General features: G+C 42.6%; 1 long non-coding RNA gene across 1 annotated transcript; it reads left to right on the plus strand.

Moving 5' to 3' along the window:
- Window positions 1-27266, plus strand: LOC108047424. Its single transcript, XR_001769436.1, has 3 exons — window positions 1-341; window positions 396-564; window positions 27181-27266. It is a non-coding gene; the product is annotated as an uncharacterized LOC108047424 (long non-coding RNA).
- Window positions 27267-27513: the final 247 nt, after the last annotated feature.

Below are 27513 nucleotides of genomic sequence, written 5' to 3' on the forward strand. Positions count from 1 at the left end.
CAGGTGGCGCCTATAAGCTTTGTTACGTGTCTGGCAGCACTGCACTCTGGCAGCGTGGTGGAAGACTGTACCACCATTGGTCTGGCCACACTGATCGCCATGCGAAGTTGTTTACTTTCTGATTGACACGTTTATTGAACATTTTATTCTTTTTCCCGGGATTTATAAATAGTGCTTGTGTTAAAATAACAATGGATCTATCAATAGTACATAGCTCACTCAGCTTACGCATTTAATCCAACTGCTGATCTTATATAAGCCGCGGTGAACCACTACCAAAATGTGGACTTCTGCATTGGAGGTTATGTTGCTGAAAATGTGGGATTTCATAGGATTCTCCGGTGAGTTTATTATTAATTTGATAAAGCTATGTACTATCACATATGTATTGGCAGGCAACCATGCAAACCACTTCACAACCGAATCATGGAGAAACCCATTGGATCCGCTGGTCAGCTGGAATCTCTTAAAGGATTAAACGGTGACCATTCTCATCAATATTAATGAGCGTATGACAGGCAGTCCGAAACCCTTTGGCACCTCAAGTTCCGAGATTTCAGTCAGGTGAGTTGGCTTAAAGCACTACGTTCTAATGCCATTGCACCTTTATACTTAACAATACTTTACGACCCGACTTGGGAATCTCCCTGGGCCAGCTAATGGTCAATGGTCGTCGCTTGTTGTTCGGCACTTGCAGTTTATGTATTTATTACCGACATCTCAGCTCGGCCAGCAAATCCTGTACTGAAAAACTGGGGAAAGGGATCATATTCCCGGGCGGGGAGAAAGGAGGGGGGATAGCTGGGCAATCCGTAATAATCGTAATACAGAAAGCACTTTCAGCTTTTAACTTATTATTAGCTTTATTTTACAGTTGTCAGCCAGAGCAACGCCCCAGGTATTTGCAAGGACTTGTGTTGTGTGTCCTGGTTAAAACGCACCCCCCTCCCCCTTCACCAACCCCTTGAAGGTGTGTTCGTGCGGGGTCACGCCCACTTTTTACTGCATTTAATTCTCCAGTGAAGTATTTAATTTTATGACACGAGATCCTTAGAGCGAGATAGAGAGTGTGCGGTCCTCGGAGGACAACAAATATGAAATGACTGTCATTTCTTGCATTTAGGGGCACTTCGGGGAGTACTTGGGAGCATGTAACACCCAATACTTACACCCACACGGACACACGCATACACGCATACACGCATACACACACACCTGGGTGTGCTGTTCTGCCGGGGCATCATTAGCGTTAACGCCGTGTAGCGTTATGTTATGTTACGTTATGGCATATTCCGAGCGAGCCGGGGAAGCCCCGTCTTGACTGGGTTATCGCATAATTATGCAGCATATTAATGTATTCCTTCCCCGACGAAGTCACCCCTTTTTATTATCATTCATATGCAAAGTTTCACAACAATGTGGCAACCGCTTCAGCCTCCATTTCCATTTCCATTTCCCTGCCCAACACCCCCACTCATTAGCCGCTCTCTTACTCTGAGGTCGGGGCATTGTTCCATTTCCTTGCCATAATTTGTTTCAGGCTCGTAAATTTATTTCAATAATTGCCGACTGCTCGCGAGTTTCATGGAGGTGCAAATAATGTTACTTACAGCCCAGACACACTCGCTTTCCCTTTTGGCAACGTTTTCCCTCCATTTCAGCCAGTGGCAGGGAACAAAAATGTGTGAAAATATTAAAATAATAGTTGTAATTTATAACCAAATTGCCAGGAACATTAAAATGTTCAGCTACTGCTACTGCTACTGCTGGTGCCATTAAAAATGTTTGCTAATTAAGTTTTCGCGTTTTCAGCAGTTGGGGCACTAATGTGAACACGCTTTTAAATAGTTTAACATATATATCCGGCGAATATCTCAGATATCCAGCACTGGCAGTTCCTTGAGTCTGCATAAAAAATGGTACACCCCTCCTAATTTGCACTTAATTAAAACTTGAAAGAGATGGAGGGAAATACCCAGTTTTCAAGGGGCTCAAATAGAATTTCATTGCACTTGGCTGGCATCCAATGTCAGGGCAAGAATGCCACGCCCCCTGGCTCGTCATAAAAATATATGCGGCAGTCCTGCCAAATGCAGCCAAGGCAGGACACTGGCTGATCGAGTCGCAGTCTGCAAAAAAGGCAGGAAACGTAAATGAAACTAAAATCAATTTGGTGGCTCGAGATAGCCATCACTTGGATTGAGATTAGAGAAACGTTCTCGGCACGGGCCAAAAACAATGAAATTTCATAAGCCAAATATTTGCCAAGAGGGAGAGGCTAAAAAAAAGGACCTTCCCAAATCCCAATCCCCACAAAATCTATCTTTATTTGGCGGCGAGAAAATGAAAGCGTGGAAAACAAACCAACAAGAGCTGCCATATTTACCCCGCAGCCGTCGAGATAATGCATAAAATTATGTAAATATTCCGAAATTATCATTTAATTTCTAAAATTGTTTATGTTTATGCACGGTAATAAGCAACCTAGGAAACCAGCAGCCGTGGCAGCCGGTCCACCCGGAAAATTCCAACCCACCAACGCACTTTTGGCGCACTTCAACTTAATTAAAAATTACTTTACAGACGCCAAATACTTTTAATTATTTTGGGTTCAGCGGTCGAATGGAAAGCGAGACAGCGCCACCCGCTCCGGGGAAATGTTTTTCCATCCATTTTCCTCCATCTCTCCGCTTTTGTGGCACCACCATTGTTGATTTTGCATAAAGTACCCGGAGCTGATGCGATGATGCCCCATGCAGCCCAATTAAAAGCGTTCGGAAAACGTTTCGAAATAAAAATAATAATTCGAGGGCTGCATTTCGGGTATCCTGTATCCTGTATCCTTTCGGCCCCGCCGGCGAAACGGAATTTATGCAAACCGCGGGTGACGCGGCCCCAAAAAAGCCCCCCGGAACGCAATTGATGGCTGGCTTCATTGATTTTCCATTTGATTTTACTCATTCGTTTTTATGATTTGCCTGCGAATCGAAATGTTCTCGTGCCCAACTCGAATCGCGTTCGGTAATGGTTGATTGTGCGATAGGATCCCTGCTCTTTGCACTCGTTGTACTCCAAAAACCCCCGAAAAAAACACACTTCCCACTGCTTTTTTGTGCGTTGGGTCACAGTGAGCCACGTGATTCGCATTATTTGCAATTTTGGGTTTTTACGCGGCCCTCATAAAGTGTATTTGCGCGGATTGGGTGGGTTTTCATTGGGTTCGGTCGCCATTCGATATTGTTTTTATTTAAACCACAGAATCAGAGGGTGCAGATCTGCGGGTGGAATAAAAGGTTTTCATTCGCCTCTAATGTTCTTGTGTTTTTCAGTACTCAAAAATCCCGTCTTATTGCAATTTCAGCTCCTGATCTTTGGCTCTGCAATTTATATACTTTGAAATGTATGAAATGCCAAAAGTCTTTTGACAAAATCATCTTCTGCCAGCATTTGCCATTTAATTACACTCGAGGAAAAAATCTACGGAGTTTTATACTTCAATTAATCATTTCTTATAATCCGAAAATATTATTTAATAAATTCCAAGTAGGTTGTAATTGTAAAATGTTCATATATAAGATTTCATTAGAAAAAAAAGCCTCCCACATTTTCTTTAGTTAACAAGTGGTCCGAACGAAGTTTAAAATGTCCACTTCAGTTCTATATAACTTTAAAATCATTATACTTATTGCCTCTTCTTGGAAAACTTGGTCAACTGATTTTCCGAGTACTCTACCTTCACAACTATTTTTGTGATTTATTTTAAAGGTTATCGAAAGTTTTGGAATTGTTCCTCAACCAGATACTTTCAAGCAGCATTTCATTATAAACATATTTCTTTTCGAGTGAAGTTTTGTCCCATTTCTAGATGAGATAGGGCACACACACGGCACATCCTCGAGCTGGTTTATCCGCTAAACTCCTGATTTATCTGCCATCCGCTGGCTCCACGCTCCACTTGTAATTGCGTTGAATCAGGACTCGGGCTTTGTTCTATTTCTTTGCCAGTGCTTGACCATTTTCCTTGATTGCAATTGAATTGCATGCAATTTCCGTTGCTGCTCTCAGATTTAATACAATTGATAAATACGTTGTGTCGTTCGTTGTTGGCCCAGTTTTCAGTGTTGAGTGCCGAGCGTCTTTATGACTTGGCAGCTGTCTAACAATGAGTGCTGGGCCGGCTTAACCCCTTGCTGCCCGTTGTCCAATGTCCGATGGCGGATGTCCACCAGCCGTTGTCCCAAATGGAAAACACTTCACACCTAGCTGCCAAAAGAGAGTGAGAGAGGAAAAGCCTTTTCACCGAGCGACAGGGACTGAAAGCCTGGCACTCAACCGGCTGGCCAAAAATGTTGTGCGCTTTTAATTAAAAGTAATGTCATACAATTCCATTACACTCGGCCCGCCCGAAATGTGTGCGCTACACATTTACATATCCCGGCTACCAAGGAGCCACCTTGCCGTGTGTCCTGCTCCATCTTTCAGCCAGGACTCTCTGTCTCGGCTTTGTCATTTGTATTTGTTTTATTTCCATGCCGGCAGCGAACTTCGAATGTGGCCCACTGGCAAAGTGACAACAAAAGTAAATTAATGTGCGTACATCTGTGCCCCGATCCCCTCTATATCCTGTATCCTTTGCCCTATGTCAGTGTGTGTGTGTGTGTGTGGTTTTTGCCTTTGCCTCTACAGGTAATTTATTGCATTCAAACATAATGGAAAATATTTTTGCTACCCTTCCATTAGACGGGGTTCTCTACGATGACGAGGACAGGACATTAGCATTAAGTTTATATCCACACATCAACTGTGCCGATGATAGGGCCTGATCACCTGGCCACCTGGGCAATCCCACCCCCCTACCTCAGGTATATTAGTGGGGGGCCCTCAAATATAGACAAATTGCCCGGCCCATACGTTTTCATTTCGTTTGATGCGTTCCTCCGTCGTTAGCCATATGTGCAGAGTGTGGGCCACCAGGTTCGTCCTGCTATCGATATCTTACTTAAAAACGAATTGACATTAATTGAAGGCATGCCAACGGCAAACAAAACTAAATAAATAACAACGACTGGCCAAGGAATGTGTGGCCAGGCATGTGGAATGCTGCATGTCCTGGCTAGAGTTCCTGCTTCGGCTCTGCTAGAGTGCACCGAAAAAATCTTTAAAAATACATACAAATGATAAGAATAACTTGAATAATAGTTTCATACATAAATTGTTTTTAATATTTTTGGGATTTGTAAATGAAACGATTATAAAATAGAGTTATGTATAGTTATTTACAAATCATAAGCCATACCTCAGTTAATAATGAATACGATCTTTAAGTTAGGCTAACAAAAGAGTGTGACTTAAATCCACATTTAAATGGATTGTTAAAGTATTTTTGACTTCTTTTAAACGAATATTTAACCAAATGTTAGCCTTAGTTAAATTTTTGTTTGTTAGTCAAAACTTCCTGTTATTTATCTGGCAATATTTTCTAGAATTAAAAGTAACTGCCCTCCTTTTTTCCAAGTGTACCTGCACTGTGAGAGCGAGGGACCTTGTTGGCTCCGAGTCGATATTGTGGCGGCATCCGACCAAGTTTTCAACATGGCAAATTCAATTGTCGTTTGATGCGGCGACAGCCCAGCCGCAGCAAACCGAAGTCAGCCACATCAAGGGGCTCCAGGGGCGGGGGAACAGGGGGCAGGGGCCCAAAGGGGGGCTTAGTGGAGCAACATATTTGCGCCATGCCTCGGCATTCACCTGATGAATTTATCACAGCTGGGAATGAGGACTCTCCTCCTTTCGCAGCCAAACACAACCACAACAGTTGTCGTTGTCTGCTAAATTGGTTTTCTTTTTGTCAATTGGGGATTTCGATTGTTGCAAGAGGCCAAAGCGACGACATTGCCAAAGAGACTCGGCTCGGTGAGAAAAAAAAGATGCCAGCATAAGTAGTAAGTAAAATAAAGTAGGAAGAGGAAAGATTCCGCCACGACAGAGGCCCGTTGAGACAAACTGCCGGCAAGAAGTTAAGCGCACAAACATCAATGGGGTCAGCTAATGCTCCATCCAGACCGGGATCTTAGCCGGAAGCCCAATCCCCGATGCCATCACCATCCCCTCATCTTCATCCCCATCTCAATTGAGTATTGATAAAGTCTGGCCTTCGCAGAGCTCGTTTTCTTCCCCAGTTTTCCCTTGTGGCCCCCGCGGGCAATGAGTAAACAATGACATAATGACAAGTGGCGGAGAGTTTAAGTGATAAATAATTAATTGATTTTTGTTGCAACAAAAGCAAAGATAGCCAGGACGGCTGGACGAAGGAAGAAAGAAGTTCAAACCCAGGCAACGAGATAAGTTAAAAGGTAGATTAAGATAAATGGCGACTCCTTCTTCGGCTGTCGCAGCTGCCACGCCCCCTCTGCCTCCGCCCCCCCGCTGAAGCTGTGTAGTTGTTATTTTTTTAAACACGAATTTGCCGGCATTCCTCTTGTTTGTTCCTTCGCTTGTTTCGCATAATAAAACAATGGTGGGTTTGGCCATTCCAAGGAAGAGGCGGAGGATACAAAGGGGCATGGCCATGGGCATGGGCATCCTGCCTCCTGGGGGCGTTTGGCCAGTTGTGTCCTTTTTATTGGCCCATCAGCGGCGCTCGGGCCGGAAGTTGTGCTGTCTATTTCCGGCAACGTTTGATTTCGGAATTGTTATTTTTATGAGCCAGCCCACTGTAACTCTACCTTTTCAAAACGAAAGCCCGAACGGATTTAAGTGCTCTGCTGCTGGTGGCAATAGCTTAGCCATAGAAAATTCTGGTGGGTTGGCAAAAAACAAGTATATCCAAAATCGATTTAAACTGTGCTGCCGAAATTGCTTTCAATTTACAGTTATCCTAATATGAAACTATTCACAAAATTGTCCATTAACCTACTTGTGAACTTTGATAATAACTAATCATTGCCAAGTGTATTTTAGTATGCTTTCTTATTACCAAATGACACACTCAAATGTAATTCAACATTCTGTTATTCAATACTATTCAAAGGGCTAATTCGGTCTTTCTTAATACCTACAAATAGTATTTAGAATTTTATTAATTCAGCAAAGGTGTTTAATTAATTTATATTTAATGACCTAGTAAATACCACTTATGTGCCCTTTTTGCCTGTCAACTCTTTCAATGCACGTTGGTTTGGCCTTTGCCATATTTATATTTTTATACCCTTGCAGAGGGTATTATAATTTTGGTCAAAAGTGTGCAACGCAGTGAAGGAGACATCTCCGACCCTATAAAGTATATATATTCTTGATCAGGATCACCTCCTGAGTTGATATAGCCATGTCCGTCTGTCCGTCTGTCCGTCTGTCCGTCTGTCCGTCCGTCCGTCTGTCCGTCTGTCCGTCTGTCTGTCCGTCTGTCTGTTTCTACGCGAACTAGTCTCTCAGTTTTAAAGATATCGAATTGAAACTTTGCACACACCCTTCTTTCCTTTGCACGCAGTATATAAGTCGGAACGGCCGGGATCGGCCGACTATATCCTATAGCTGCCATATAACTGAACGATCGGAAATGCCATAACTTTGGTGTTTGTAAAGTTAGGAAGTTGGGATTTTCTATGGGTTTTGAATTTGGCTAATCAATCCGACATGCCGAATTTCATAAGGATCGGCCGACTATATCCTATAGCTGCCATATAACTGATTGATCGGAAATGCCATAACTTTGGTGTTTGTAAAGTTAGAATGTTGGGATTTTCTATGGGTTTTATATTTGGCTAATCAATCCGACATGCCGAATTTCATAAGGATCGGCCGACTATATCCTATAGCTGCCATATAACTGATTGATCGGAAATGCCATAACTTTGGTGTTTGTAAAGTTAGGAAGTTGGCATTTTCTATGGGTGTTATATTTGGCCAGCCAATCCGACCTACCAAATTTCAGAAGGATCGGCCGACTATATCCTATAGCTGCCATATAACTGAACGATTGGAAATGTCATAACTTTGGTGTTGTTAAAGTTAGGAAGTTGGGATTTTTTATGAGTATTAAGAATGCATCATTTGAATAATTTTGGAGAATATAATTTACAGAGTATTCTGCAAGGGTATATCAACTTCGGCTCCGCCCGAAGTTAGCTTTCCTTTCTTGTTATAACAGTCGATATATTGATTGTGGCGTAATCAGCATATCTACCGCGGTATTGCCCAGCTACGCACTCAACGAGGTTGTTTTTTTTATGTTCTCAATGGCCACGCTGCGTATGCATAATGCCGGGCCTAATGCCACTAAAAAGTCACTGATTGTTATCACAATGTCACCGGGCGGCCAAAACAAAAAGCAGAATCGAATATACAAAAAGCAAACACAAATAGGCAACGTCAGCGGCGACGCTGGTTGCTTTTCATTAATTTTCGGCACGCAGGGCCGTAGGAAAGGGGGTTTGTCCGGAAGTGGGCGGAGGGGGCGGTAGGCGTGAGTACATACAACAGCTCCCAGGACCTCCCAAGCCAATGGTCTCATGTAATCCTGGCAAAACCCACGCGTCTGCAGAGCCTGTGGGTGTGTGAGGGTACGTTATTGCGAGTGTGCCAGTGTGCCAGTGTGCGAGTGTGTGTTTGCCAAAGTCGGCTGAAGTGTGCTCCCAAGTGAATAATTTGTTATCAGCGCATAATCAACGAGACAGCCGCAATACACACTCACACCCGCAAGCCAGAAAATCCAAGGGTCGACGGGGGGCAGTGGGTCACCAAAGGAAAGGTGAGGTCCTGACCATTTTACTTAACGCTGCCACACATTCAGCACAGTTGTGGTGGAAGTATTAGGAATTTTTTAATATTTTCGGGGTACATAGATATATATAAAAGCGAACATTTATCAATTTTTTTTTATAAAATTGTTTTATTTTTAAACTTATCTCTTTATTTTATTATTCAATATTAAGTAGCAACAGTAATTTAAAAACTAATATAAAATCTACATTTAAAAACTATTATTTAAATATTTATTTTAATTCTAATCGTGAATATAATATTTTATCATTATTAATATTAAATATTTACTTAGATTTCTATTTATTTATGAAACAAATTTTTTAATATTTCGAATTTTGGGATTAATTTTTTTGATAACAGATAATTGCTTAGGGTTTTGTGTAGAGCCTACAACTGTGGACGAATGTTTGTGTGTAGAAAGGTTGCCGCCATCAAAATAATTACGATACAGGGCTCGACATGCATGTTGTTGCCGCACTGAGTGCGTTTGTGTGTAGCAATGCGTGTGCACAACAACAAAAAGTCATTTAGTTAAAAACCTGACTTTTTATTTGCGCCACGGGCTGTCCCCCGGATGCCTTAACCCCTATCGCTGCCCCCTTAACCCACGACCGCCCACTCTGTGTCCCGCGGAGCCAGCCAGGCGTTGAACACTTCATCAACTCATCAGAGCGCGCCCTTTTTGCATGTCCTTAACCGTTTAACGGCGCCTGGCTCACCCGCACCATCATTTATTGCTGCGGTTGCTCCTCGCTCGTATTTTTGTTTGTTTGTCTTGGCCCGACTCTCGACTCGCGTACACACATCAAACATAAAATACACAAAATTACTCTTATGAAAATTAATAAGTTAACTTTTTTCTACGCTCGGGTTTTCCCCAGTACCTTTTTTTATTACGCTCATGTGTAAAAGTACCTAAGTGGGTGAGTGTGTGTTGTACCTATAATATTCCCCGGAATATTTATATTTTCATTTTTTTTTTTGTGCTGCTTTCCTTGCCTGTTTTGCTTCATTTGAACGCATTTTGCCCGCGTAATGAAAGTAATTGAAATTAAAAGTAAAGAAACGTGTTGCACGTAATACATGTAAATATCTGTGAGAGTGTGAGGCCGTGTGTTTCGGTGTGTGTGTGTGCACTTTGCTGGCTGCTCCAAATTAATCCCTAAAGTAATTAGAAAAAAAATTCCAAATGAGTTCGAGTAGCACGAATGTTTGAGTGAGTTGGCATCGGAGAAAGGTTCGTGCTAAGTGCATATTTTGCAGGCGGTTTTGCCAACTTTTAGCACCACGGCAACCGCGAGATAATGTGGCAATTGCCAAGTAGGAGTGGCTTACAAAAAAGTGTAATTCTTAAAATATGTGTCAGCCGGAACGACTAAAATATCAAAGCAAGAACTTAATACTCCTTGAAGCTGTCAAAGAAAAATGTCAATTAAATATAATTAAATACATTCCCTCTGATTGAGGGTAAAGGTTTCAAAAGGGATGATTCGGTTAGATCTAAAAGGGTAGTAAGTCATTAGCAGGGTTTCGTCTCTAAAAAAGTAAAAAAGGTGAACTTTCCCACTTTTATAAGTTAAACTTTTTTTTCAAATTAAATAAAGTGTCAACACAGTTTAGCAATTAATTTATATGAAACAAGAAGAAGAAAAAGGCCGACAACATCCGCAAGACATCGGGATCTTAAAAAAGAATGAACTGAAAATGGGTCAAAAGTTTGATCAACGTTAAAAGGATTATTTGAGAATGAAGCCACAAGTCTTTAGAGGTATGCCACTTTGAAATCGTATCAAATTTGGTAAAATTATAGACTCTGGAAGTCCAATTGTGGGTCACATCATCACAGGTCATCGGAAACTTAGAAAAAACTGACATGAAAATGGGTCAAAAATTTTATCAACGTTAAAATAAAAATTTTGAATGCAGATTTTTGGAGAATCAAACCACGAGTCGTAAGAGGTATGCCACTTTGAAATCGGGGTAAATTTGGTAAAGTTATAGAGTCCGGAAGTCCAATTCTGGGATACCTCATTACAAGTCATTGGAAACTTGGAAATAACTATCATGAAAATGGCTCAAAAATTTGATCAACGTTAAAATAAAAATTTTGAATGCAGATTTTTGGAGAATCAAACCACGAGTCGTAAGAGGTATGCCACTTTGAAATCGGATTAAATTTGTTAAAGTTATGGAGTCCGGAAGTCCAATTGTGGGTTACCTCATTACAAGTCATCGGAAACTTAGAAAAAACTATCATGAAAATGGGTCAAAAATTTGATGAACGTTAAAATGAAAATTTTGAATGCAGATTTTTAGAGAATCAAACCACGAGTCGTAAGAGGTATGCCACTTTGATATCGAATTAAATTTGGTAAAGTTATGGATTCTGGAGTTCCAATTGGTGGTAACCTCATTACAAGTCTTCGGAAACTTGGAAATAATTGACATGAAAATGGGTCCAAAATTTGATCAACGCAAAAATGAAAATTTTGAATGCAGATTTTTAGAGAATCAAACCACGAGTCGTGAGAGGTATTCCACTTTGAAATCGGATGAAATTTGGTAAAGTTATGGAGTCCGGAAGTCTTATTGTGGGCCACCTTATTACAAGTCATCGGAAACTTCGAAAAAACTAACATGAAAATGGGTCAAAAATTTGATGAACGTTAAAATGAAAATTTTGAATGCAGATTTTTAGAGAATCAAACCACGAGTCGTAAGAGGTATGCCACTTTGAAATCGGATTAAATTTGGTAATTTGAATTTTATTCGGAATAGTGAAACAGCGATGCAGTTCAAGGGTGCACAGTTGATGTGACCACATGTTTCCGGCTTGTTTGTCCTGGCTGCAGGATGTTGGCTGCTGACTCAACTGCCAGCGAAAGTTGCATTACGCCAGTCGCGAAATTTCTGTTTTGGCCAGTCTCCGAAATGTCAACGCTTCTGGGCGGGCGCGAAACTTTTTCTGCTGCGAAAAAAGGATTTGTGTGGGCACAAGAAGTTGCTGTTGAGACTGCCAGCGGAAGCGGAAACGTTTTGGCAGCGTGTGAAAAGCAGCCCAAAACAAAGTTACGACTGTCGTGTGGGATCGCCCATGCCAGGCTCATTATGATTCAATTTCCCCGGTGCAGGCGCGTCTTTAATTTTCCATCCACCCACACACGCACACACACACACGGCACACAGTAGCCACCCGTTGTGACAAATAACCGAAGATTTTCATGGCATTTGGCAGTGTTTATCTGCTGCATTAGCACACGCACAATGGCAAAAGCCCGGCCCATAGATTCTGTTGCAATGGCAGCGGATTCCGTTGCCAGTCGGCGATGGCTCGCATATTCGCGTATCGACGGCCTCTTGGCCATAGTGGGTTAAGCTTGGGAGGGGGGAGGAGAGGGGTGGTTTTGGTCGGTCGCCGGCTTCCGCACAACATTTATCAAATTTTGGGCCCTGCTTCTGGGCTGGGCGCTTTGCAACGCTACGCGCCAGTTCAAAGTCCAACATTAAGTTCCAGGTATTTGCAACTTTTCGACAAAGGATTTTTGGCTGCAATCGCGGCCATAAATTACGGCTATCCCACTCCGTTTGCTGTGTGTTACGGTGTGTCTACTTAGCGCATAATTAGCTGCATGAAGTTTGACAGAGGGGCGACGACGATGCCGAGAGGTGGCCAAATTAGTGTTCGAGCGAAAAATGTCTGGGATGATAAATGTGGAAATAATGTTCCTGCAGGGGAATTAGCATTTTCTTCAAGTCCTCCCGCTCGAGCCCAACCAATACCCATTAAGTTATCCCACACTTTTCAACTTTCCACTCGCAAAACGAATAAATAAATCAAAAATCGTTAAGTAAATAAATAAAAGATCATTTAAGCAAATACAAATCAGACAGGGGGGAAATCAGGAAAAGGAAAACGGAATAAAAAAGGAAAATGTTGCGACCTTTTGTTGTTGTCATCGGCAGTCGGTGTGAGAATGTGGGTGTCTGTGTGCTTTCATCGCTCGGTTGTTTGCACTCGAAGGCATTAAAAAGTTTTTCTTGTGAATAAACGTGAATGAAGTCGTGTGAAATCAATTGTAAACAGGGTATCAATACCAATCCAAACACTCGCACCCTGTGCACATGTGTATTGGTGGTAAACAGTGCACGGATAAAGAGGCGATAATCATAATCAGCTTGCCAGACATATACATGCACACACACAGAGATTTGTGTTTGGCCAACCGAAAGGTGTACTTGTACACCTGCCATGGGGGTATTTATTCAATTTTCCCCGGGGTCAGAGCTCTGTGGAATGCAATTGCAAGGGGAAACCGACAACGAATAAATAAAATGCATGCGACCATAATTTAAAAGACAAAGGCCAGGGACAGAAAAGATTCACTGCGACATACTAATATTGTAATCATAAATTTTCATAAACAATTTCGCCTGCCTGCAGTCCGACTCTTGGCTTCCTCTGCCAGCTCTACGAATTCCGGCTTGTGTTTCCCGGAGACCACGACATTTATAATAATTAATTGTGCGCAAATATATGCCCGCAAATGGTCAGCGGAGGCAAAGTCAGTTTCAGTTTCAGTTCCACTTCCAGTTCCGTCTAATGAAAGGTCCCTGCTCGGGTGCCACACTAGCGCAGGCCAGTGCAAACTGTGAGTTATTTGTGTCGCCCCGAAACGCACACACACACACACACACACTCACACACACTCTTTGAATTTACAGCCCTCGTTTTGGGGTCGCAAACCCGACGACCCGCGGTCAGCAAAGGTGCGACACATAAACTCAAACGGATGGGCAGGCCGAATAAAAAACGTAGCATACTGTTGTGCGTGCGAGGAGTAGGAGTGCGACTATCTACTGGTGGCCATCTTCATTCGGGTCCGCCGCGCCAAGCAAAGCCAACAAATTGCAACATTTATTCTGCAAGATGAATGGTCGCTTGACAATTTATATGTGTGGCCATAATTTTTGGCCTGCCTTCCTGGGACTGGGACCTCGCAGCAACACACAGTACCTCCTGGAATCCTGGAAAATGGGGAATGGGCTCCCTCGATCTCCTTACGGCCGTCCGCTCATAATGGCCAAAAATTAAAAACAGTAACCACCACAAGACGAAGCGACCGCTAGGGAAATGGCAATGTGTGAAATAAATTGCTAAATAAAATAAACGAGCAAACACACGGCGACAAATGAGCAAACCGCAAAACGGGAGGAAGTAAAATGGAAAATAGACAATGCCCAAGGAGCGGCAGCCAAAAATAAATGCAATTAAAAACTAAAGATAAAAAAATGCGAAAGTGACTTTAATGGCGCTGGGCTTTTAGTAGACTGGCTATAAGATAAACCTGGAAAAAATGTTTAAAGTGATAAATTCAAGACACTTTACAGGCAATAAGAGATTTTAAAAACATGTCGTTAAAGTTACCTAAACTTATAGCAATAAGAGTATATGTTGTATTATTAATTTCTTCACCATTTCCTTATCTTGAACTGTGACTTTAAAACTTCATTCGGATAAAGAAAACAGTTTCTTGTTTATTTAAATTAAAAGCCTTTGTATGTAAATTTTGCCACACACTTTGAAATTTAGTTATCAAAGTGCATTCCTGAATTAATAAAAAGCCTATTTATCGATAAATATTAATGAACTCAGTGCGAATTTTGCCCAAGAGCTGCGTGGCAAAGTCGCACTTCCGCTGCCTCACTTTTCCTTTCGGCTTTTTGGCCTTATTTATGCGTTTCCCGCTCCGTTTCATTATGCGCTGCTTTTCCAGCGCCGCCACTTGGACAGTTAATTTTGAATTGTCACCGGGCACGTTAGCCGCGTCGAATCGCCGCAGCTGGAGGTGGAAAAGTAGCTCAAGGAGCAGTTGGAGTTGGAGCAGGAGGTTCATTGTTATCGCCGTGTTATGCACATTCCCCGACAATTAACACGCGAGCCACTTGAGCAAACAGCGACGACGACGATGGCGACGACCAAGTGGCTGCATAAGCGATAAAACGTTCGATACACAATGTCCTGCCGCCGGTCAAGTCCTGCTACTTACTCACACCAAATTCTGGGGAATTATTCGGGCGGTTTGGCCAGTTTGGTCGGTTTGGGGAGTGCGTGTGCGCCTGTCTGCCTCCGGTTTGATTTATTTGGTTTTGTTTTTCTCCTCTCCGTTCTTTTTTACGTTTGCGTTTAGGTTCTTATTTTTGTTTTGCCGCTTTTGTTGGCCAAGCCAGCCCTGTAAACCTGAACACCTGTTGTTGTCCTTAGACCGCGTCCTTTGCGACATCGTTTTGCGTGGCCCGGAATTTAATTGCCCTTTGTTGTCGCTTTCGTCGTTGTCGTTTGTACGGCTCATTTATTTACATTTTGTTAACATAAACAATGCGTAAAAGTTCGATGGCTTTGGCCGGCCGAAGGGGGCGTGGACCGGGGCCCAGGATAATTTTGATTGCCTGCGCTTTTTGGCCCGCTCCGAATGTGCGTGCGTGTTGGCCTGTTAATAAGCTGGCCAACTATATATGGTATATACCGCTCTCCGCGCCGCGGGTCAGTCGCCAGCTCGCCTCGGAAATTGGCCATTGTGGTGCCTAATGCGTGCGCCTAAATGTGTAGATAATTTATGCGTGGCATGTAAATATTGACATGGCCCAGAGCCAGAGAGCTAGCCATCCCCACTCCCCCTCCCCCGCTCCCGCGCCCTTGTCCACGCCCCCGTGCTCACCGAAAGTCAATTAAAATTAATTTTCATTGAATGCCAAACGAGGCGGAGGTGAGACGCACTGAGGCGTGAGTCCTGCAGCCCCGTGGACTGCAAGACAAAAGAGCCCCGAAAAGAGAAGAGATGCAAAAGGAGGATTCGGAAAAATTTCTGGGTGAAAACATCTAGAAAATTGCGCAATTTCCTGCGCCTGCAGATAGGCGAAACGAATTTATGCACAATACTCGCACTCGCACTCTCGCCCTGGCACATTCATTAAAAGTCGAGTCCTGGCCAGGACATTGGGGAATCGCAACCAAATTAGTTGCACAGCCAGTTATTATTACTGCAGTGCTGAGCCGTTTGGACCGACTAAACCAAAAGCGGAAACGAAACGAAACGAATCTGAGTTGAACATGGCCAGAGTTCGCCATTGGCCCTGGCCAATTTAAAGTTATTTGTAAATGCAACTAATTTGGCGTAGACAAAAGGGACTTACGTCTTCAGGCCTTAATTATCAGCTCGGTTCTGCTCCGGTTCGTCCTGTTGTTGTGTCAACCCGTTGTCGCCGCTTTCCCCTTTTGGTCCTCAACGGAAAAATGTACTTAATTAACATGCAACTGGATCATGGAGACTCCGTTTTGAGTTTCGTTTGAAAGGCGAGCGCCCGGCTGCCTCACTTCCACTTTTGTTCCCGGTTCAGTTGGATCTGACAAGTATCGATGGAATTTTCATCTCGAGTCTCTAGTTGCCTTTTGTGCAAATGATAGCATTATGCTAACTAATAAGCTTTTGCCGTTTGCTCGCCAATGGGATTGTAAATAAAACGTGAAGAGGCAAAAGGGGAATTTAAACAAAGCACTCATAAGAATGTTGTTATTTATATTTAATTTCCCCTTTTTATACGCACTATTAAGGCCTTGGGGTGCCAAACACAAAGGTGGAATAGTGTGTATGTGAAATTACAAAGAATAAATCTGTATCTTTAAAATATAAAATTGAAATTAAATTTGCTAAAATATTTTCAGACGTAGATGTCTGAGATTCTCCAAGCGAAGATGGGTGTGAGTTTGGACTATGACTTGACATGATTGGGGAGAGTGTTCCATGGTATCCTGGGCATAAGGACATGGCGCAAGCGTCGCTGTGACGCCGGCAGCGGTAACCACAACAAGCGGAGCAGTCGTCCTCGTTCCCTTTTCGTCCTCGCTGTCGTCGTCAATAAGTCAAAAGTTGGAATTTCATTATGCCAGCCCCGAAAGTAGGCAACGCATTTTGGCACACAAACGGCGTTTCGGAGGAGGGCAACTGAAACTAAAACCAACTGCCGCGCCATTGGCTGATGTCCTGATGTCCTTACCCTCCACGGCCTACGCCCCTGTGCCCCCTGGTCCCCCACATCCATCGCCGCCCCTTGTGAGAGACAACATGCGCTCCAAATTTGTCATTTTGCCAAACGTCTAGCGATGTGAGTTAGTAACCGACGACATCGACGACGACGACAACGACTATACGACCCGGAAAAACGCAGAGAACCGAAACCAACTACTAGAACGGGAAGCAAATAAAAATTGAATAGCGAGCGGAACAGCCTGACATTGGCGGGGGTTTTCGGGGGGTTGATCGTTGAGTTTTTGGTTCCGGGAGGCTTTCATGTTGCTTGCGCAAGTAGAAAATTAAATTCTTGTTTCGCACGTCATTTAAATTCGACATTGTCAGTGTATCGCTGTACAGTGGTCGCTCGCAAAGTTAAAGCTTGTCATTTATTTATGTTCCAATGAATAATATTGAACTGATCAAGAAATGGGAATTAACCTATATTTTTATTTTAATTTGAAAACACATTTACCATTTTTTACCATAAAATAAGCCTGTTTTTTATATTCTTAGCTAAAGCTACGACATTTTCTATCTCTAATTGGTTCATTGTTTTAAATTCTAAAGGTTTTCAATTAATTTTGTTTAATATTCATGAACGGTATGTTAAACCAGAGTTTCCACTGCCCCTGTGAATCTATATTATCCTCTATGCTGTGGGCGCGGATAAGACATCGACAGCTGCGGCGGTGGCAATGCGTTTAATTTCATTTGTGGCACTCGCTGCTTGGCAACCTCAGCTTTGGCTAGTGGAGAAGCTGAGCAGTCAAAGCAGCCGCCAATCGCGTCCGCCTGATTTGAGTTGGCCCCCTCCATTTGCAGTTGTTATTGAGACGGCGACAAGGCCGAGCTTCTTCGGGCCATCAGAATAAATGCAATCAGGCATAAGCCCGGGACAAACAAGTTGGGTTTGTGTGTGGGTGTGTGTGTGTGTGTGTGATGTGGGGGCTATAATGATCTACAGTTGCCACCTAATGCCGACTGAAATGGCGTTAAGGGTTTAAGTGGGGACGACATGCCAACCTTGAGGACACCGCCCGTGGCGCAGAAAAGTATGCGACACTTTCAGCGGGAATCGAACGATGTCGCAGTTGGCAGTCCTCGTTGGCCAAAAGACAACAATTATCTGGCGGAAAAATGGGGGGCGGGTCTTCTTGGGAGAAGGGGGAGGGGTTCGCTTGGTCACTGGCAATAAAGTCGCAAAGTCGTAAAAATTATTTTGTGACAAATCGTCCGCGTACGTGAGCCTCATTTAAATGCGTGAGTCCCAAAATGTTATTAACAATTCAACGGGCCATCTCATCCCCCTTTGTGCGGCAAAGAAATGGCTCTGGGCGGGGTTCAAAGGCCAAGCCCAATTCGAAACCGCTGAAAAGTGCGCATCAACTATTTGAACTATTTTGCCACGCACATGTCCTCGAAGCAAACCCCTCTCCAAAGTTTTACACAGGAAAAAATGGGAAAACTCCTCGTTGTTTTAATTTGCATAAATGTATTTAGTTCTAAAAGTATGTAAAACAATTTGCCTGTTTTATGAAGAACTATGTTAATGTTAACAAAAACTTGTTTAGTTTGTCAGCAACAATCTAAATATCTATAATTGGTCAATAATTTGTTATTAAAATATTATAACACGACCGTTTTGTAATTTTTGGTTTTTTTTATGCTTGATTCAGTTATGCATTATTCTTCAGTTTTCATATACAAACATCCATTCTTCACACATCTATAGGCGAATAAACAACATCGGATTCACAATCGTTTCTCTTTTAAATTCCAGGGATTTCTGTTAAGCAAGAGATTCGTTAAATTGTTTTTTTATATTTAATAAGTCTATTGATTTTGTAGATATTTCCCGTAGTGCACAACCGACCCCATGAACCTCGCACATTTGGAATGCTAACAACAACGTGACATGGCTGAAGAAAAGGGCGAGTGGGATGAACTGGATTGGGTTCAGTCACTCGGCGAGTGATGTAATATGTAATATGCGACTATGACGAGGACTTGCTTAGCGCTCGCTAAGCTGTCGCCTGCATGTGCCGCCGTGCATGTGTTATGAGGAGCCACTGTGCCTCAGTAGGGTTTAAAATAGTAAAACGCCGCTCTCCGCTGCCATAAGCGGCAAATTGCGTGCCAGGGAAAATTGTGCGTGAAATGTAAAATACACCCAGAGACTCGGACAGTTGCCCACCAAACACTCCTCCCCTTCGGTTTATAGTGGCATTGCATTGCGTGTTCGGGTCGGGTCGACAGTTTTCCCTCCTTCTACGCCTAAGTCATAACTGTTTGGGGTGTGTCAGCCAGCCGTTTCCCTCCATTTCCCCCATTTCCATCCGCTTCCATGTATCAGTGCACTTTGGCTCCGAGTTGCAGGCCGTCCTTTTAAGTAAATTAAGCATAAAAACGCAAAGTGGACGCCATTATGTCGCAGTGCGTCGGCATCGTTGTTGTTCCTTTCCAGCCCCATATCCGTGTCAGTGTGAAAACGAGCTCGAGAATGAAACTCCTTCGACTCGGCTGACATTTCAACGTTTTTCGCTTTTGCCACTTTCTAATTTATTTATGGAATACGCAGACACAGGAGTCGCCTCTATATGTATCAGAACTTTTCCCCCTTTCCTTCCGTTTAATTGCATTTGAAGTGCGTGTAACAGTGCCCTCGGCATTTATGGATATTGCTGCTATTAGGTTATTGTCGTTGGGTATTCGCAAAGTAGAGCCATACTTGTGTTGATTTACGCAAAGAATAAGCAATCGAAAAGTTTCCTGCATATGAGTCTTTGATTTTTACGGCAGCTAATTAGGTAATAAAAATAACCATCGATGAAATTGCTTTTACTCGTATTTGTAATACTGGAATTAATTTAAATGTAACTATTCCTTAACGATTTTTCCTATCTGCAGTAAACGGGTCATAAACTATTTAAAGAAGTATTTGCATAACAATAGAGAAGCAATAAAACCCACAAGTTTCAGCGAGTTTAATAGACTTTGAATAAAATTCAACTAATTTCGCTGGCATATTTTCGGCTGGTAATCTTCCATGGCTGGGACGCAAAAAAGCCATGATTTCATAAACTATTTGAATTTAATGGTTTTCCTCATTTCACAGTCTCCAGAAATTGATTACTGCCTTCACTCAATAAAAAGTTGACTTGATCCCTTGGTCGACGAGGGCTGTGCCGGTCGTAAAATTGTCCATAAACTTTTTTCCACTTGTTTGGCAATTGTCTCGATGCTCGTTTAATTTTTCAACACGACTCGTTTTCCATATCGTGGCAAATGACTATTAGGCGATGTAACGCAACGAGTGCCGCATTGTCCTGGCAAACAGTGCGTAACGGAAGTTTGCCGTTTAGGCAGAGGGACAAAGGACGAAGGACGATGAGGAGCAGGAAGTTGACGACGCATTGATTAGCGCGTGCCATTTGCCTATCATAAATGTCATAAATTGATTGTCGTAAAGAAATGTCAACGAGGAAGTTTATTTGTTTTACGACGAAGGCAGCGAAACGTTTTACAATCAGTAAAACTGATATAGAATTTCTCTCGGGTGCCATTTGCGTAATGAGTAAGTGACATTGGCCCATAAAAAGGGTTCCTTATGCCCGAGTTAAAGACTTGGCGCGCCTCATCGCGTATACGCAATTTAATGGCCGCAAATATTGGTACCCAAAAATGGAATGATTGACGCTCGACAAAGGTGGCTTTCGGCGTTTTCAAATTGTCACGCTAATTGTGGAACATGTGGGCGTGGCTTTCGGTTGATTGTTTTTTAGTGGGGGAGGGGAAGGGGGAGGGGTGGCGTAGGAGCGTGTTTCGTGTCGGCAATGCGACATCGCTGTCATGTTAAATTCATGACACTTTGTGACTGGGCCCGTAATTGATTAACTTTGATTTGAAATTGTTTTCGACTGGCCAAAGTTCACTTGCATGCCAAATCCGCATCCGCATAGTTATCCGCATGTAAATACATGGTAAACAAGTCAACAATCTGTTTACGAAAAAAGCCCAAATTAAATCCTTGGCCACAACAACACACAGCTCCAGGGGTCAAAATGGAAATTTGCGCTTGCATTCCAAAATACGTAATTTCACACATGGCCAGACAATTTTAGTTGTGCTTTGCATTTAGTTTTTTTTTTCCTTGCTCATGTTTCTCTACGGGCTAAATAAAACATTAATCCATAAATATTTCATTTTGCCTTCTTTTTCACATGACGAAATGTCTTGGGGCTGAGCAATGGGAAATGCTTTTCGGTAGAGCACAAAACTTCTTAGCCAAATGCGTTTTATTAATCAATGTGTGGGTGTGCGTGCTCGTGTTCATATGCCACTAGACTGCACTCACACACACACACAGAACGTTCACTCGAATGTGCTTACATATTCATAAATGCATAAATTGAAGGTAAATTCGCAAGGAAAACATTTCGCATCACTTTATATTAAAACTTTGCCTCCGCCTTTCTTCCACTCCTTTCTCTTTATGTGTGTGTATGTGTATTTTTCTTATGGCCATCTGCCATGGCTCTGCACTCTCTCACTCTTTCTCTCTCTCTCTCTCTCTCTTTCTCTGTTGTTTGCTTTTAATTTTCGAATTTTGAAATAATGCCTGCAGTTATTTGCTTAAGTGTGCGTATAAAAATCAAGTATACGCACTGATAACGTACCATTTTAGCACATTTGGTTGCAGTGTGGTCCACACTGCGTTTCGAGCAGAACAAAGGTCGAGAGTGGAAATATCTCGACTGCTGCTGCAGATGCAAAAATCCCTGGCTCGATGTCAGATGCATAGGTGTGGATTAACGAGTCTACCGAATTTGGGGTGTTTTCAGATAGCAGATAGGAGCTGGCTCCTTTTTACAGCAGCCTCTGGATTCGACTGGCTTACAGTGATATCACAATGCCTGCATCGTTCTTAACGAGCCCAAACATCGGGCTCTGCTGTTGCCATTTAATTAATTAACAATGCACCGAGAATTTATCGAAAGAAATTTTTGGCAAAATGCAGCTTGGAAAACGCACCAATTAAACGAAGAAAGCTTGGTAAATAAAGCCTACAAAAACCTGCCAATTAGTGCCTGCCATTCGGACCAACGTCAACCTCCGAAGCCGGAATAAGTGAATCATTGCCCTGTGACAGACGAAATCTTTTTCCCTCAGCGAAAGAATGCGCAACTAACTAATCTAATTAGGCGAACAACAAACATTGGGTGGCATATATGCGTGCCTCTCGTTAAACAGAGTTTTATGACAATGCATAAAAATGTTGTATGGAATTAATGTGCAAAAATTAGACATTAGATGGGAGAAGGGCAGATAGAGACCGCTTTTCGACGACCACCACTCAAGAATTCAATGACCGCAATTGACATTTATGTGGCAAAGCGGTTTGCGACGAAGGATAATCGAAATAAAATGCAATTAATTGAATTTATCGTTGCAGTTAAGGGGCACTAAAGTCAAGCCCATTTCCTAGAAAGACGAAAAAGTTTGGGATTCATTTGAACAATTTTATTGCCATTAGGTACATTTTATTCATTTAAATTTTACTAATAATGAACTATGAAGTTTATAGGAGAGATTTCATCTATGAATCCCCTTTTTTTTGGTTTCCAATAGAAGCGATAGTAGTATCTGGTTGACATGGCAACCAAGTATGACAATGGCTGACAGATATTTTCACAGTGCAGCGATAAATTTATGAGCTTTGAATTACACATGTCCCTTTGTCATAAATCATAATGCAGAGACAGATACGAATTTGGCCGGAGGAAGAATCTAGGGAATATTCACACATATTTTCAAAGTATTGGCTGCATGGCAAGTGTTTTGGATGCAACGGCAAACATTGCGATTCCGAGTCGGAGTACAAGGGCCTGGCCCATTCCTGTTCCTATTTCTGGCCATATCCCTATTCGCATTCCTATTCCTATTCCTATTCCTATTCCTGTTGCAATCCCAAATCGAGTCGCCGGCCTTTGTGCATTGCCACTGACCATTCATCCGGCTCGTTCACTTGCACGTCGTCGTATTCATTCCTTTTGCCACGGTTGCACATTGTCACCGGAAGTGGCACACAACCGCACAGCACACTCGCACACACACCAGCACCCACAGGGCCACTGTCCCCAGCACCAGTACCATTTCCATTCCCATTTCCATTCCCATTTCCATTCCCATTCCCAGTGCCAGTGTCATTTAGCCGTTGACATGGCAGCCAACCAACTTCCTTCGACTTTGGCCAGCTGCCGCTTAGCTGTGCATGCAGCGGCAAAAACTAGTAATACAATTGGTGAGCGATTAGCATTTTATTGATAATTTATTAGACATTTTTTTAGTTTTAATTTATGAAAATTGTTTATTTTCTTTAGAGAATCAGTATTTTCAAAAAAGAAAACAACTTATAAAAACTATTTTTAAACAAATAAATTAGCAAATTCGTTGTGATAATAAGTAAACAAATATGTAGTTAAAAATACATATTTTTATTAGACTAATAACAAATTTTAAAGAATATGTAAAAAGCATTTGGTCTTTTTTTCGGTGTTGCCGCTTTCCTACTGTCCTGCTCCACTTTTCTCATTGCCATTGCAAATTCTATGCAGTTTCTTATTCTGTTTATATGGCAGCCAACATTGGCATGCAACGCATGCGTGTGGCACATGCCACACATGTCGTGTCCAGCTCCAGGAGCTCCTGCTGGTCCTGCTGCTCCTGTTCCAGCTGCATGTTGTTGAGTTTCATGAAGTGTTTGCGGCTTTGTCGGACAACAGCGACATCTTCCCCACGACAGCAACGTAAACTGATGGGCTGGGTGCTGTTGAGGGCGATTAAAGTTTTTCGAGAAACCGAAAAAAGCCGGTGATCATCATCATTAGAGATATACGGTGTGTTCAGGGTCGGTCTGGTTTTTATGCCACGCATTACGGCCATAATCCCAAACGGGGAGGCGAAGAACACGGCCACCGAGAGCCATCAAAGTGCTGCAAGGTCCCTCATAAAGTGCATAACTAAAGCGCAGTCTTAGACTTCACATTCATTGGTGCACAATGGTGTTGAACTGCCATCACCTCCCTCAAGCCACCCCTTTTCCATCTCCCGGCCTTTATTAGATGTCACGTTTTTGTTGGTGTATCTGTAGTTTTGTGGCTTTGCGGTTGGGTGATAAATTTCATTGTCTTCGCTGCCGCTTCCACTGCTGCTATATGATCCCCGTTTTTTTTTCCCATTCATCTGCGTCCTTCGAGCCATATCAGCAGGAGCTATCCAAGTGTGCGACTTGAGGCCCCTTGCAACGGCATCATCACCAGGTCAGGATTTGGCACTTTGCACAGAGAAGAATATCTATCAAATTTATATATTTATATTTTTCCATACATGCATTTCTGCTCATGATCCTTTTTATTCGTTCTAGAATCAATACTCAGTAATATATTATTTATATAAATTCATAAATTTTAAGCTACTAAAACCCATAATAGTTTCCTGAGTGTAGCTCCAGCCATGTGTGCCATCGGTTGGATCCAACAAATGACACAAAACTGCCAAACCAAATCACTATGAATGTCGCTTGAGTTTCGTCATTCGGACCAAAGTTGCTTCCCCCGATTTCCCCATTCTCCCGCTTGGGGCTAACGAATTTTGACAGGTGCCATTATTAGTTCAGCACTCTGACATTTTTTGCGGTGGCTCCGCTCTGGTTTTTTGCTTTTTTCCTTTTGGTTTTCGGTTGGGTTTGGCTTTGTTTTTACCCCGTGCGTTCTAGAGTTTTATGACCATAAGAGTTTTACTCCTCAGATGGATGACAGCAATAAAAGTGCCCACACAGACAGGGGGACCTTGATGCGGCCGGGCCGTTTTATCACACGAACACACATTGCTCATACGCAACGGTGGCCACAGGCTTCCGCTTTCCTTTGGCCTCACTGGCTGCACTAATTAAACTTGTGCTCGCCTCTTATTATGGCTGCATTGCATGGCATCGGTTAATGTGAGTTACACGACACGGCGCTCGCCGCACACCTTTCGCCCCGCCCACCTTTCACCCCGCCCACCTTTCACCCCTCAAGGCTGGGCACCTGTTTTTACGGTCGACAGTCGACGGTCGCATTGTCTCCAGATGAAACTGCTCTGCGGCGAGGGCGTTAAGCATTTATGTGCGCGCGTCTAATTAAAATAAGTTCGCATGGCAATGGCACTTCAAAGTCTAAATTGTCCTTATGGCTTACTTTGCTCCAGCTGCGCAGGACCCAAGGCGCTGCGGTCACCGTCAGATATATGTAATTATAATGTTTTTTATTAGCTCATCTGATATGGCGACAAACGGGAAAAGTAACATAAATTCCGCTGCCTTTGCCCCTGTGTGTGTCCTTCGGGTTCCGGAGCTTTGATTTGTCCGGCGCTATAAAAAGAGCTGCTCTAAAAAGGACCGAGGAAAGTTGCTCAACCGATGCTCTTTCTAAAAATTTTTAGTTAATTCTTAAATTAAATTAATTTAAAAATTTATGTTTAGAAACAATTCCTAATACCATTTTCTTGACTTTAAGTTTACTGCCATTTTTTAAATCGACCAACTTTAGTCAAATTATCCTTAATCATTTAATTTAAAGAGTATGCAAAAGTTGTTGACCTCCGGTTGTTTATTTTTTGCAGGTCGCATTGTTTGTTATAAATTTTAATATACTAAGTATATATGTAATACAGGTAACACGGCAGCAGCAGCCACAATGCGACCACGCCCCCTTTTCCCAGTGTGGACATAGAGGGAGGTGTGGAAACAACAAGGTCCTAACAGCAGCGGCCTCAGCTGCCTCTTTTTATCCTCGTGGCTGTCCAAAAAGTCCTCGTTTCGGTGTTCCCCCTGAGTTGATAATATAAATGGAAAAACGAAAGGTCGACATTTATTATGAGGCTTTATCAGCAGAGGACATTTGTTCTGTTTTGTGTTATGAGCCGAGGATATTCGGCTACTTGTAACGATGCAGGACATTGTGGGCGGGACCTGCTTTCTCTGCGAAAACTGTTTGCTTCATTATGTCCCGAATTGTGGTTGTCCGAGGACGCAGCAGACGAGGGCACGTGTTTTCCTTGGGGTGGCATCTGTATCAGTTAGCAGTCATAAGCGTCCGGTAATATGCCGAAAAATACCACCAGAAGTGTGGGGGTCCTTGCCCATAAATTACTAGGTGCTTTGTATGTTAATGATTCCCGTGTATTGGAAAAACTTTTGCTCACCGCTCATCCCGTTTGCGAATGACCCAATTAAAGGCTAGCATACTTTTCGGGGCAGGATATATCGGGGCATCAGGGAAAAGCGAGTGAAAAAAACACAAATGCATATCTGCTGTCAAGTGGTGTTGTCGCCTGCCAGCTGCATTGTTGCTCCCCTGTTCGTCCTGTTGAGTGTCTAATCTGGTGGCATCAGGATATGGGGATACGGAGCCACTCAGCTGGCAGTGAGCTCTGAGCTCAGCATGCGGTCACAGCCCAATGACGTTGCCGTGCGGAATCGTGCTGAGCGTAAAAATCTTCAGTGCCCTGCTATTTGCGCATTTCCGGTTTCCGTCGCACAGCTGCACGTCCTGTCCCTGCCCCTACCCCTGCCCCCTCTGCCCCACCGCCTCCTGGCATCCGGCTGCAGCTGCTGCTGATACATTCTTTATATTCTGCAAATATCCTGTTATGCAGAAAATGCTTCTTGCTACCGTGTCGACTTAGTGGATGCGACAGGCTTTCAGCTATGGGAATTATTAACTAAACATGCCGTCAAGTGAAGTGGAGGCTTAAGCAGTGTCACTTCGAATACCGGGTTATAGCCCTATAAAATAGTTGCCTAGATTTTTTATATGTACTAAAATCTTTTATTTTATTTTTATTGGCTTTTAGCTTTGTAGCCTTGGGAAGGTTTTTAACTACATACAAAAAGGCTGTGTTGTCTAATTAAAAATAGAAAAAGAAAAATTAACAATTAACAATTTCAGATAATATATGATCATAAGCCATTCAGCTATTGCTGTTAAAGTTAAACAGTAAAAAAAACAGCTTCAGAAATAGAGAGCTCATATAAAAAATGATTATTTTTGGTTGTGCGTTTTTGCAATATTATTTCTGAATTTAATTCAGTAAATACTCAATGCCACGTTAAAATACAGCTGCTGTTTTTCGTACAAGTCTAAATATATCCCTAGAAAAACTTTGCAGGCGAAATGTACTTATCCGTATGTACACAGCATTTCCAAGTCAAACAATCTATTTTTTCCTACGCCCCCATATTCGTCCTGCGTAAAGTTGAAATAAGCAATGGCTTAGATTTCACTTTTTATATGCGCCTTTATTTTTTTAGGCAAAGGAAACTCAGTCAAACATGTGCACGCCTGCGAAAGGAAATCAGACGAGGGTTGCGAATGACACAGTGAAATCAAAGTCAAATGTAAGTAAATAAAACATATTGTTTCTCTTATAGGAAGACATTTTGCAAAATTACGCCGATTTGCAATGCAAATCAAACATAGCGCCATTACTTTGCTCACACATACACATGTGAGGGGGAAAGTGAAAGTAACGCATATGTTGCTTAAAAATGCAGCCATTATGGGGTCCTTGTGTTTGTGTGTGTGTGTGTGTGTGAGTGTTCTCGAAATCTTTGTGATAATAGACACACTCACACGCACACAAT

This window comes from Drosophila rhopaloa, unplaced genomic scaffold (genome assembly GCF_018152115.1).
Source record: "Drosophila rhopaloa isolate 14029-0021.01 unplaced genomic scaffold, ASM1815211v1 contig_167, whole genome shotgun sequence".
Lineage (NCBI taxonomy): Eukaryota > Metazoa > Arthropoda > Insecta > Diptera > Drosophilidae > Drosophila > Drosophila rhopaloa.